The sequence below is a fragment of the Folsomia candida genome, unplaced genomic scaffold, assembly GCF_002217175.1.
Source record: "Folsomia candida strain VU population unplaced genomic scaffold, ASM221717v1 Fcan01_Sc001, whole genome shotgun sequence".
NCBI lineage: Eukaryota > Metazoa > Arthropoda > Collembola > Entomobryomorpha > Isotomidae > Folsomia > Folsomia candida.
In genome coordinates, this window is record NW_019091193.1 from 10,342,092 (window position 1) to 10,354,741 (window position 12,650).

The following is a 12,650-nucleotide window of genomic DNA, read 5'->3' on the forward strand; positions in this document are numbered from 1 at the left end:
GCAGTGTATGTATGAGTTTTGATGCAAGTATGCATGTAATACGTATTCTTCTCTCTCTGGTGCGGGTTATCAGGGCGTGCAACATATCGCAGGGAGGAGGAACCATGACCGGGTCGCAATGAAAGAGAAATCATAAAATCAAAAATATTTTACATGCATCCTCAGCCTTTCTTAACTTTCATTCATGTTATCATCGCAAAGAAGTGTGCACAACGAAAACCATCACAAAATAAACTTGAGCCAAGAACGTACACACGTTCTTGCGTTGCGTTGTGGCGAAAGGAGGCGAGCGAGCGAGTTTCACGAATTCGATCTGCCAACACCCAATCCAACCTTCCACATTTACTTGAAGAATGAAAGTCATCATTTCTAGCCCAACTTGAGATACTGCACGATAATGTGGGGCAGAGAAAACCACTCCCACTCCACTCCCATATTCATTAATAAAAACATTTAAAACTCTAACAAGCAGTGCATGTCCTTGCCACAGGGAAGTCATGTTAACGCCATGCATACGTATTTATATACTTAAATGTAAGCACAAGGTCAGGAAAAGCCTTTTCGAAAATGCATGCAACATGCATTTTTTACTCGATATCACAAAACCATACTTTCTGTCGGAAATCTTAGAAAGGAAGTTGAGTATATTTTCCTATTTACTAAATACATATATGTACATGCTGAATTCCAACTTCCGCAGAGTTTCAGAGAATGAAACACGTGCAATATCCCAAAAATCTCAACAATTGGGACTCATTACCGTATTATGTAAGTGTGCCACATAACATGGAACTAAGTACTCAATGCCACACCACATCATACCTCACTCAACATAACCCTCAGTCAGTTGTTAGATTTGAACGATGAAAGAATTTCGGAAGTCTTTGAGTCTCACTACGTAACAAGAGAGTCGTTGACAAAAAAAAGAATTGTCTGCAAAATTGTAAAATCAATACAAAATTCCAAAAGTTCCGCAGAAGAATACGCGTCGGCCTGATATGACAAGCTTTTGTCGAAACGTTTGTTGTGAATGGATCGGTTCATTTGATGACCGAAGCTGTTTAATAATGGGAGTAAGGAATGTATCATTTCCAAATCTGCCCATTCACAATTATTGAGAAAGAAATAATCCAGCTGATGGCGAATAGTGTGTTTTTCATAAAACTTTCATGAGACTGTGACTTTCATAATATTGTGGATAATATTATTATTTCCAACGTATCAAATTTAAGATGCTATCAGCATTACAACACGTAGAGCTAATTATTTAAAATACCAATGGTGGTATTGCAATTGCTTGCCAGTCAACGAGAGTGATGAAATTCATTTGATAATTCATTAGTATTTGCTTCAAAGTACTTACTTGGTTTAGAAACATTATATTCAGACAGTGAATTTCTTTTCAAATTAAATTGCTCACAGGCATTTAACCATTGACACAATGAAAAAAGTCTGATCGGTACACTTAACTAATCGTGAAAGCAATTGTGCAATTAGAACAATCATTATGATAGGATATTGTTAAACAGGCTTTAATCAGGCATCTTGACTCTATTCAACCATTAAATCACTTGCATTTCATTTTTTAAATGGCTATGCATGTATGTACGTATTTATCTATACAAATGCACATAAAGTGTTCTGATTTCAGTTGACGTGTGCTATTGTGAATTTGTCGTCTTAAAGATTTCTAATCCTTTTACGTAGCTCTTGATTCTACTCAATTGCGTATGCCTTTGCTGTTCATCACATAATGTTGACTAGCCGATAGTTGGAGATAAAAAATTTTAAAATGGAAATGCTTCACTTTGTTTTGAATTAGTTTTTAGCGTCTGTCTCAAGTCCATTCTTTAAAAGGATACAAGAGACGCTGAGTGAAAGAAAGACTCAAATTTAGGACAAGAAAGAAAAATCCGATAAAGTGAGTCTGATCTGAAAGAATTGGTGAGATGGATGAATTATTGAATATTAAAATGCAGCCAGTCAGCCAGTCATCATCAAGCTTGAATTGTTGCCGGCTACACATTATTAATGTTCCGCATTGTTAAGAAAAGCGAGTGGAAAGAGGCAGCCAGAATTTGAGGCAACAGTCACTGACTGAGATAACGATCGATATTTTGAAACAGGAGACTTATTGAGAGTGACTCGAGTGGTCACCATTATTGTCCATCAAGCATGGAATAAGCCAAGCATCACATTTAATCCTTTATTCAGTCGGTGAGTTCTCAGATATGGAGATGGTTAAGTGGATAATAAAGCATTAGAGTCCAATGGTACATATTATTAAGACTGGTACGAATCTATCTAAAGTAGGTACATTCGTACTGCAAGAAAGCAGTCTCGCTGGTCACATTTTCTCCAATAAGAAAAACGAGAGAGCGGTGCGACTCCCAAAGACGAACAAGGCTCAAAAGTGTGAAAGGATCTTTTGGACAAGCGGAGAATGGATGATAAAATCAACATTATTGTAAAGGTACAAATGACGTTGTAGAAACTACATGTTCAAACTACAGTCAACACCTTTTTAAACACGACGTGACGGCCGACAGTTTTCACGTTATTGGCATTCTTATAAATGTGACTGAGGGTGAATCTACTAATCTAAAATAGTATTGCTAGAAAATGTACCTGGCCACCAAGACAAGTAGTGAGTCTATGTACATAAGGATATAGATACGTTATTTGGGTCGTAATCAAGAATTTATTTTATTGTTTAATTTATGTAGCAAGTTTAAAACATCAATTCATAAATGTGAAAATACTGCATTTTTAGCATGGTCTCAGCTTTATGAGTAAAATATATAAAAACTAGTATTCAACTCTTTGGCTAATTTTCGGCGTCTCTACCACATCTCACAAACCTTTACCATTTAGCTATTTACTTACCTTTTGCTTTCTTTATCGTTTGCAGACAGTGGGTCGTGTCGTATTGAGAAAGACGCCGACGCCACCATGCATTTCGATCGAGATGCATTTGTTTCTTAGAAATTTTGACTTTTCTTGCTTGTCTTGGCCATTGAAGTTCCAACCACGCCTACTTTCCCTCAGATCCCTTCTAACAATTTCTTTCCAGCCCTCGCCGCTAACCTGCTTCTCAGTTTTTATGTGTTTCCTCGTTTGATCTCAAACCGCAAGCTTTCCTTCAACTCCATTATGCAATGTACAATAACCAATAATATAACTGACCTTTGCATAACGTTTCACTGCTGTAAGAATATAAATATTTATTTAAACTCTTAATCATGATGGATTTCCGATGTCTCTTTGTAGACGACAGAGATGGGAAATCTATCATTGCCAAATTTAGCAAAGTCAGAAGTTGAAAAAAACAATAAAGTTTTCTTATGAGTTTATATAACATTCACGTTTCACGTATGTACCTCTTCGTTCATGAAAGTATAAATATTCTTATAAATACATAGCTTATGTATGAGTAGCTACATCTCATCATGATTACTTGTAGTCGCCTAATAAATTATTGCAAATACAAAAGAAAATAATTAAGAGAAACTGGTGATTACATGTAATTCTCGCAGACAGTCAGATGCGGATGGTTTTGTTGTTGGAATAGGTCAGATTGTCGGCGTCTGCTTTTCACGTCGTTAAAACAATAGCCGCAATATTCCCGGATGCCAATATCGTACAGGTTCAAATTACTGCTGCTGCTGCTGCTCTTGGGCTGAAGGTCTAGGCCCCTCCTGACGTAACTCACCTGAGCTTGTCAATATCGGCCGACGACGACGGTTCACCAAACAGCGATAATCCTGTTTAACTTGAGGTAATAAGTATCACAATAACTGACTCACCTTTTTTAACCTTTACTGTTTACCCATGTAAGCCGACAGGCAATCGGCTCCGTTTACGCTCCTTCTTTTTTCTAAAAATGGCTCATCTCCTTCGTCGTTTGGCTATTATTCCTCAATGTAACGTAATTTTGCCAGACTTCATTCAGTCAGTTATTACATATAACAATGGTTCTAAGTAATACAGATAACTGTGCCAAAGTATACGCAGCCACTGCTTCATGTACATACATCACACATACCATTACGCACGAATGTATCATGAAATGCATCGTTGTCTGGAAGAAAACCACGTTCTTGGGATTGACTGCTTTGTTTCACCTGAGCGTAGACTGTGGTCCTAGTAAATCACCTTTGTCGCATTAAATCATATTTATTTTCCCAGACTATGAAGTCATTCCTCTAAAATTATCGTATCCTCCCACTTTCTGCCTTTCCCTGTGTCTTCCCACCACTAATCCTAAGATTGAGTTTTGTACTAGTTTTTCTATTTTTTGAAATGGTGAAAGCAAGTGAAGGGTGCATGATATTCAGATTTTATTTATGCAATATAGCAATTTTTAAATTTATCATCTAAGAAATAAGCGCATGTAAAACTTTTTATTAGTGCATCATGTTTTCAATCAAGCACATTAAGTATAGAACATCCTTAATCCTCTTATATGCAAATAAATTGCAACCACATAATTACACGTTGTTAATGAAGGATGTGCCTGCAATTAAAATTAATTATCACGATTCTCCGAAATCACGCATTTTTGCTTTCAAAATGTGAACTAGACTTTTTGGTTGGATGAACACCAATGCTAATATGTAGTAAGTAACATAACAGCTCTGAAAACCAAATGCATCAACACCTTCTTTTCATCACTCATGGAATAGTTCGCATGATTTTTTATATTTGTTATCTTAATAACATAGTGCTAGTTTTCCAGTGGTTTAACTTGATGTAGGCAATAAAAATATAAAACAATGATTTAATTGGAGGAAGAATTGTTGCCCATCCATTATTCATTTGAATAAGTGCTGAGAGGAGACAAAACATCAAACTATACACAAAACAGTATGAATACGGAACTAACCTTATTTAAATGCATTGTTTAAACATTCAGTGTTTTATGTAAGTAGTTGATTAGTGAGTTACACTGTGTGTCACTTTTCCCCTTGTTAATAAAATTGACAATTAACGTAAAATTGACTCTTGACATGTCACTTGCCATTGTACAACTTGGTACAAAACGCATGCATGTGTGATATTATTAATAGTGTTTTAATTCAACGAAAATTTCAATTTGCAGTAATTTTTATTCTGCATATTTTGCATCTCAAACGTATGCATGTGTACATAAATATACGAAAACAAGGCAGATGTACTAATACATAATTTTGTGATTTTAATTATGAATTTTAATTTGAGATGCCACAATTTGTTCCAACACATTTTGGATACTTTCTGTTGCTCTTCTGATTCATCGTTCAATATAAAATAAAGATGGGTTAGAATGATAATGATAAAAATTGAACTTGCTCAGGAAATACAAAAAGGTGTGTTTAAAAGTAATTTTGACTACTTCTGAGAGTGCAATGGCATTAATTCATTCAGTTTGGCTGTTACTTTGGATAGTGGGCTGAACTTTAATTTTTTTACCAGTACAACTAATGGACAGTGTCAGAATGACCGAGTTGTTGTAACTTGTTGGAACTTATTCGGCTATTTATCCAAGTGTAGATAATGCACGATTAAATTTCTATTTTAAGTGTTGCTCTCTAATAACCCGGAGGAGACTGAGGATGAGGATAGCTGTATATGTATACATACATAATACATGTAGGAAAGAAACGAGGCTGAAGGAGAACAAGGAAAGTTATAATGAGTCTGAGGAGCCAATACGCCAGACACGTACACATGTGTAATACGTACAATAATGGCGATGCCCAATCTTGGAGTGAGCAAGAAGAAATAGTAACGATTTCCAATCGGACTCTGATAAAAAGGAAGAAATTTATTTAAAATTGGGAACCTCCCACAACAAATGAAAATGAAGAACAAAAGGGGTGTTTCCCAACCAGAGTTTGTAAAAGATGATAAATAGGTAAATATTATGTGGAAGCCAAATTCTCGCAGCAGGTTACTAAGAACCCCCTCCCGAGCAGATCAATTTTTCAAAATGCCCTGTCAAACCCGTCCACATAATATTCTTGACCTCTTGGGTCGGCAGTTATCCATATTGGACCGCCACAGTGTCCACCCCTTTCCATGACTTCCTTAAACTATTGCTTTCCTCGCACCTTTGTCTTTGTCTTCTTCCGGCCGTCCTTTCCCAATACCAATAATATATTGCAAGTGGGAGTTCTGCTCACAGATCAACCAAATTCTTCATTAGCTTCAGCTGCCACCTCAATACTTTTCTAATGAACCAGCTTACACAATCAACCCTAAAATTATACATACCAATACGCATGTACATCGTGCGTAGCTATATGTACGTTCATATTATGTACATTTTCTCAATCTCATACACGACTTTTGAGAATCACGTTGTGGTTACGCTCAATATGTTACTGTTACGTTGCTGTATCAATGCTTTCACAAATTCTGCTGATCCACTCGATGAAGCAAAAATTAAATTATGCGAGAAATTCGAAGCAGTTCAAAGGGCTCAAGGGGGTGATAAACAGGCACAGTCAAAGAGTCAGAACCACTCTCTCTCGTTTCCCCGTGGACAAAATCGGATTGAAAAGGGCCTCGGATGATGATTTAGGGCAAAACAGGGAGCAGAATGACAAGGATGACTGGTATTTACTATTTACAAACCAAAAATCAAGCTTATACTTATTTACTACCACTCTTGCTACTTTGCTCCTCAAATTCTCAACTCTCTTCAGTATTCTATTGAGGTTGACATTATACGAAATAGCTGTGACCAACGACACTGCCGCTGATACTTGTGAAACTACATAGCACCGCTCGGTTTGCCGAGGCTTTGAAAAATGTATCGCATTTAGCATAGGAAAAGATAGGAGCGACATAACAAAGACATGTGCACACACTCGTACATATACACAGTTATACGCGTATTTAGGTAGGTATAAATATATATCTGGAGAGGGGGAAAGAGGATCAAAGGTGGCGGACCAGAAGTAACTTTACCACCAATTCCTTCTTTTTATTACGGGGAAGCATTCAAAGGAAAGTTTTTGGCTTCTGCCCGAGCTAAACGAGAGCGTCGGGTGACTAATTAGTCTTTCCTCAATCCCCGTTGAAAGATCCATGTGTGATATTCAAGACCTTTGCCATTCATCTAATTGCACCCAAACTCGTGGGGAACATAAAATAATATACGATGCTGATTATGTTCTTGGCTTCAAATTTCTCCTTTTCCTATTTCAGGGGAAAGTTTGTGCCAAATTAAACTCGGCTCGGCTTTATTGTAAAAGAGACAGATGAATTTTACATATGCACATATCCTCAGCATCCCCATCGTGATGTGAAGTTAATTTCGCCCGAAAAGTGAAACTTGCATGATTTTCAATATTGGATGAAAATCAGTTTGTAATTAAATTGCAACCGCCTGACAATAAAAGTTATTATGTATTATTACAGGAACAACTTCTTCCATGCAGTATTTTGCATTTCTCATATTTTTAATGCATGCATAAGTATGTAGAATAATTTGTCGTTAAAATTTTTGCGCAGCTATTTATTTAATTAGCGGTGAGTTAATTATACGTTCCATTTTGCAGAAACTGCACCTGAATGTGCATAGAATTTGCCGGACACATAAAAAGCAAATACACAACTGAGCGAGAAAGCAATAAATCTTCCCGAGATTAGTTTAGACTTCATTAGCAGCGTGACTTTTGTTATTCGTCCAGCCCCACAACCATCCCCGTGAAACAAGGGGCGTCAAAGTCCCTCAAAAATCATTTGTACGAATGTGTAATTCCTAAGCACTCTTTCTGGCGCCAGGCATACGATAACTTCGTATATATGCATATGCACTAACATCAGTACATTTATATGCACAGATTTAATATTGTACATGCTTATAACGCTTCTTTCTTGATAGCTTATCAAGATTGACACATGCTTAACTCATGTCGGAGTTTACGTGTAATGTGCCATTAGATTTTTTTAGTATTAGTGTTTGAAGCGAGGAACATTTTCATTATGAAGATTTAAGATTTGTCGTGATAAATGATGATTTAATTTTGAAGTAAATACTTGACCATACAGAATGAGTGCTACTTTCAAAAGAGATTATCATCTTATTGGAGCTGCAGAGGTTGGCAGCAGACAAATAAACAAACATTAATCAGTAAAAGATGAGGAGCCTGGTCGTCTTCTCCTTCTTCAAGAAAACAAGGGCTCATCAGTACCTTCTTCTACACTTGGCTGATGATCTGTGGCTGCGGTTTGGTGCCCAGCTTCTCAACGACGACATGTGTCATCAGTCTCGACTCTGAGAAGATTGAAACTTTAAATGAGTCGAAAAACAAGAAACAAATACTATTTCAGCTAATTTCTACTTCGCCTGACCACTCGCAGTGGTGTGTGGCATGTAATAATGTTTAGTTGGTAAGACTTCTTGGAAATTCTCATTATTAATGGCACTACAAAGAAATTTCTTGACAAATCAGTGGACTTTTTCGTTCATTGAAACCCCTTTCGCTAATGAAACAGGGAATAATAATGCATCGTTAACTATACAATTTCATGTAGCAAGAAGCGATACACGATGGTTATGGGAGGATATAAAAATGTGCCTCCAGGTGAAAGTAATCTGAGCTTTTTGTAAAATTAGCTACTGAAGTTGAATTGAAACTCCTAATTATCCGCCATTGTTCACATAAATAATTAATTAATATCACTGCTTACACGAATTATGCATATATATACAAGTGCTGATTAAGTAGATAGATTCCTCTTTTCCGGCAGGACGAATTCCGATTTTTCAGAAGGGCTTATCCTTAGTGTGTGTATTGATACTGTACATATGCATGTCGATTATCTTGAAGAAGAAATTACAGAAAATGCTTCCATCATGAATTTTAGGATATAGCTCTGTGTGCATAATGTGCATTTTTTAGTGGCTACTGGATCTAATGAGAATTTATAGCCCACACATTTAATTATAAAGTTCACATGTACTTATTTCTATTTAGTGTTGCACCAAAAAATCATTGTACAGTGTTGTTAGCCGTATCGATAATGTACAGAATACACATATATTAAATCATAAATGGGTTAAATTGAAATACAAATGAACTTATGCACACTGATTAAGGTTCATCCTTGCACTAGCGCAATAAAATAGTAGACTTGGATTCAAATAGACTGAGGAGAGTGAGCAATAGCGAGGATATAAATACACACGGAATCTGAATAAAGCTTTTATAAAATGCATTATACTGTGTCGTTGGACCCCAAACTTAGGATTAGTGGTGGGGATGTGGTATCATCGCGGGGTAATAAATTGACAAGAGTAAATTACGCAAAGCAGGGGATAAGTTGCAGAGATTACAATTTGACTTTGTTGGCAAAGATGAGTCGAATCCCTGCAGCTACCCTTCGACGCTTTTTTCATCAACAACTACTTATGTACAACATGCTTTGGAAGTCTAATGATCCATGAAATGCAGTTTTCTATTCTACAAGCTCTCTCTATTTATGCTTCATTCGTATGGGAAGAAAGGTTTATCCTGCAAATGTCTATTTTGTTGTAAATCTGGAACATTTGAGCACAAATAACGTTTGTTGTGTTCGCTTTATATGTTTTGGAAGATACATTTTTATCATTGTTCAATTTTATCTTTTCATGCAAGCATGTATGTATGTACAAATAAGTATGAATCCTTCTCATTCAGCTAATCCTAGGCCGTAAAAAAGCCTTCTCTCGAGGAGCTTCTTTAAGTATAGCAGTAAAACGGTTAGTTTGCTAATGAAAATTAAAACTGAGGATATACTGATGATCAGAACATATAGTGATGTGTACATATACGCTGGTAACTGGCTCGTGTGCCATACTTATTTGTATTAAAAATTGATATAAAGAGGGACCACAATTATCCCCAGTGCAAATGCAGTATAATGAATTAACTGGAGCATGTGTGCCCATGTCCAACTTCAAGCGCTCAATTTTACGGACCATGAACCACACACCGGTCTCATGAAAAGATCTCGCGTTGGATCCCACACTGGTTAGAACCCAATCGGATATGTAGCTTTTGACAAATACGTAAGCAACGCTCCATTGAAATCAACCTCTCGTAGCAAACAAGCTCCAAATTGAATCCACCAGAACCCATTTGATAAATGCGAATTAGGACGACGACCACCGTTTATTAAAAGAAAAGGATCCTTTTTCTACATACATATTGTTTGTGTGATATGTGAGAATTATCTGTATTCTGGGTTTTTATACTCGCACTCAAAATGAATGCTACTATTTTTTACCCGAGGTATCAATGTTATAAATCTTCATGCAGATTCATAGTTGGACAACGGTCTAGATTGTTGTACGGGTATTAAATAGTAGTAATAACAACGCCAAGAGTGGTTGTATCTTGGAGTGTGCAGAATATTGTCTGCAGCCAACATTTCGTACTCCACTATTAGATTCAGTAAGTTTAATGGATATGGATGAAACTCGGCACAATTTGCAAGTTAAACAATCGGCTTCACAGGAGGAAAGAAATAAACGAATTTGACTTTAAGTTTATTGTGACGCCAGACATAAGACCATAGGACGCCAATTTGCCATCAAAACATGCTCTTAATTTTGATTTACGTCCTGCAGACTCGTTAATGATTTCAAGTCACCAATTCAGTCATTGCCATTACAGAGAATTATGAATAGTTATAAGTTTCACGGGATGAAGTAACCCTTTTCTCCTCTAATTTTACAGCTCCAAAGTGAATTCTTAAATCTCATCCATTTTTTCACATAATATAATAATAACCTTGCGTATTTTGTGTCATGTGTAAATAGACATTCGCAATTGCATTAAGTATTTACTGAAGATGAGTTAAAATTTCAGTATTCATACGAACAAAAATTTGACTCTTTTTTTAGTAAAATTTAGTATCAAATTAAATCTGTTGGGGGTCCATCGTAGCCATTTGACATAATTATATTAACCTACGGGGAAGTTGCCCATGGAAGTTGCCCACAATTTGGTACTTGACGTAGAAGAGCATAGTAGCAGTAGTAGTTCAAATGCATGTGTAACGGATAAATTGCAGATCTAATATTATCTTTCACACGTGTTCCCCTGTAAATAAACTCGATAGGAAGTGCGATCTTTATTATTGCTGTGTTCACAATAGAGCGAAAGGGTTTATCAACAGCACCTCTGTCTGCATGTCTTTGATTTTTTCTTCTGTCAATACGAGGTGGGATTTCACAGCAGTATGCACAGTGAGTCAATTCATTTCCGAACCTTGCTTTCCTCATGGCTGGCTGGATGGATCAACGGATGAACTGTGTTGTTTTTTAAGCGAGTAAATATATGAAAAACAGAGAGCAGACAACAAAAGGCTTCATTTTCTGCAAATAAATGGTGCGACATGGGGCTCTCCGGTTGATGAAAAATCAACCCTTTGTTGAGAGATTGCGTGTGCATCAGAGTAAATATAGGTTACACCAATTTGCCCATACGGGGCCTCTGCTGATCACATCAAAATTCCATTCAGACCATGCAACTCTTCCAATGTGAAGTAAATAAGTGTCGCACTATTTCTATGCAAGTAAGTACTACTACGTACCTTATGAATCCATTACTTCTTATCGCTAATGAAATAAAATGCATAGAAAATCATTTGTCTAGTTCCATTTCATTTCTATTATTATATTTCCCGTATCCGGAGTTTCGAATGAGAAGTTACAAAAAAAGTTGAATGGACAAAACGAAATATAAAATGAAGCCAATAATCATCCTCGCACAATCCTTTAAATATGAATTCATTGTTCATTGTCAATAATGTCAATTCCGTTGGCCAGCATAAACGAGGGAGCAGAAGACGCAGTTCAAAAATTGTTAACGTGCCGAGACATTAAAATTATATGGTGAGCGACAGTCGAAATATCAATCCGCACTTATTTTTATATTCTTCCATTATTAACCTTAACCAGTGGGATAGTCAAAGTCTCAAGTTGTACAGTTAGGCAATCATGCAGAGGGGTTGTAATCTTGTCATAGCAGCGTAAGTGAGTACATGCCAGCAGTTGTATAAGTAGGTAGGTGGGCATGCCGACTGTCGATGAGAAAAAATTATTGCAGAAGATTCTTTTGCTTGCACATGTTTCCTTGATTGGAATAAAGATGATGACGATGTGATTTGATCGTGGCCTGAGCGCGAGCTATTATCCTTTGTTAAGATAATAACATGAGAGAGAGAGAAAATCATAAGGCATCTGCCATAACCCTTTTGTACCATTGGGCAAACTTTTGAATGCAGCATAATAGCCAAAAGTAAGTGCAGGTCATCTGTTCTTATCTTTTGCAATGGAGTTTGACGATTTGATATTCGACTTCCGCAGCACTTTCTACACACCGGACTTTTATTCAGCTGCTGAATTAAATCTCGGATTGAATGTCCTTTGATCAAATTCTTTCCTGTCTCCTCACTTTGTGCTCTTCTTCTTATTTTTTTCAACCCTTTCATGCACCACTTCCGGTGAATTATGGTGCTGGATAGGTATTGATGGAAAACTTGAACTGTAAATCTAACACGTTAACATTTGGCTAAGTTAAGTTATTTTACACTCTGCGGTTTGGATAATCTGGATTTATCACGTAGTAAAACTTTGAACATTCTGAGCCAAAGGGTTATTGAAATTAAGC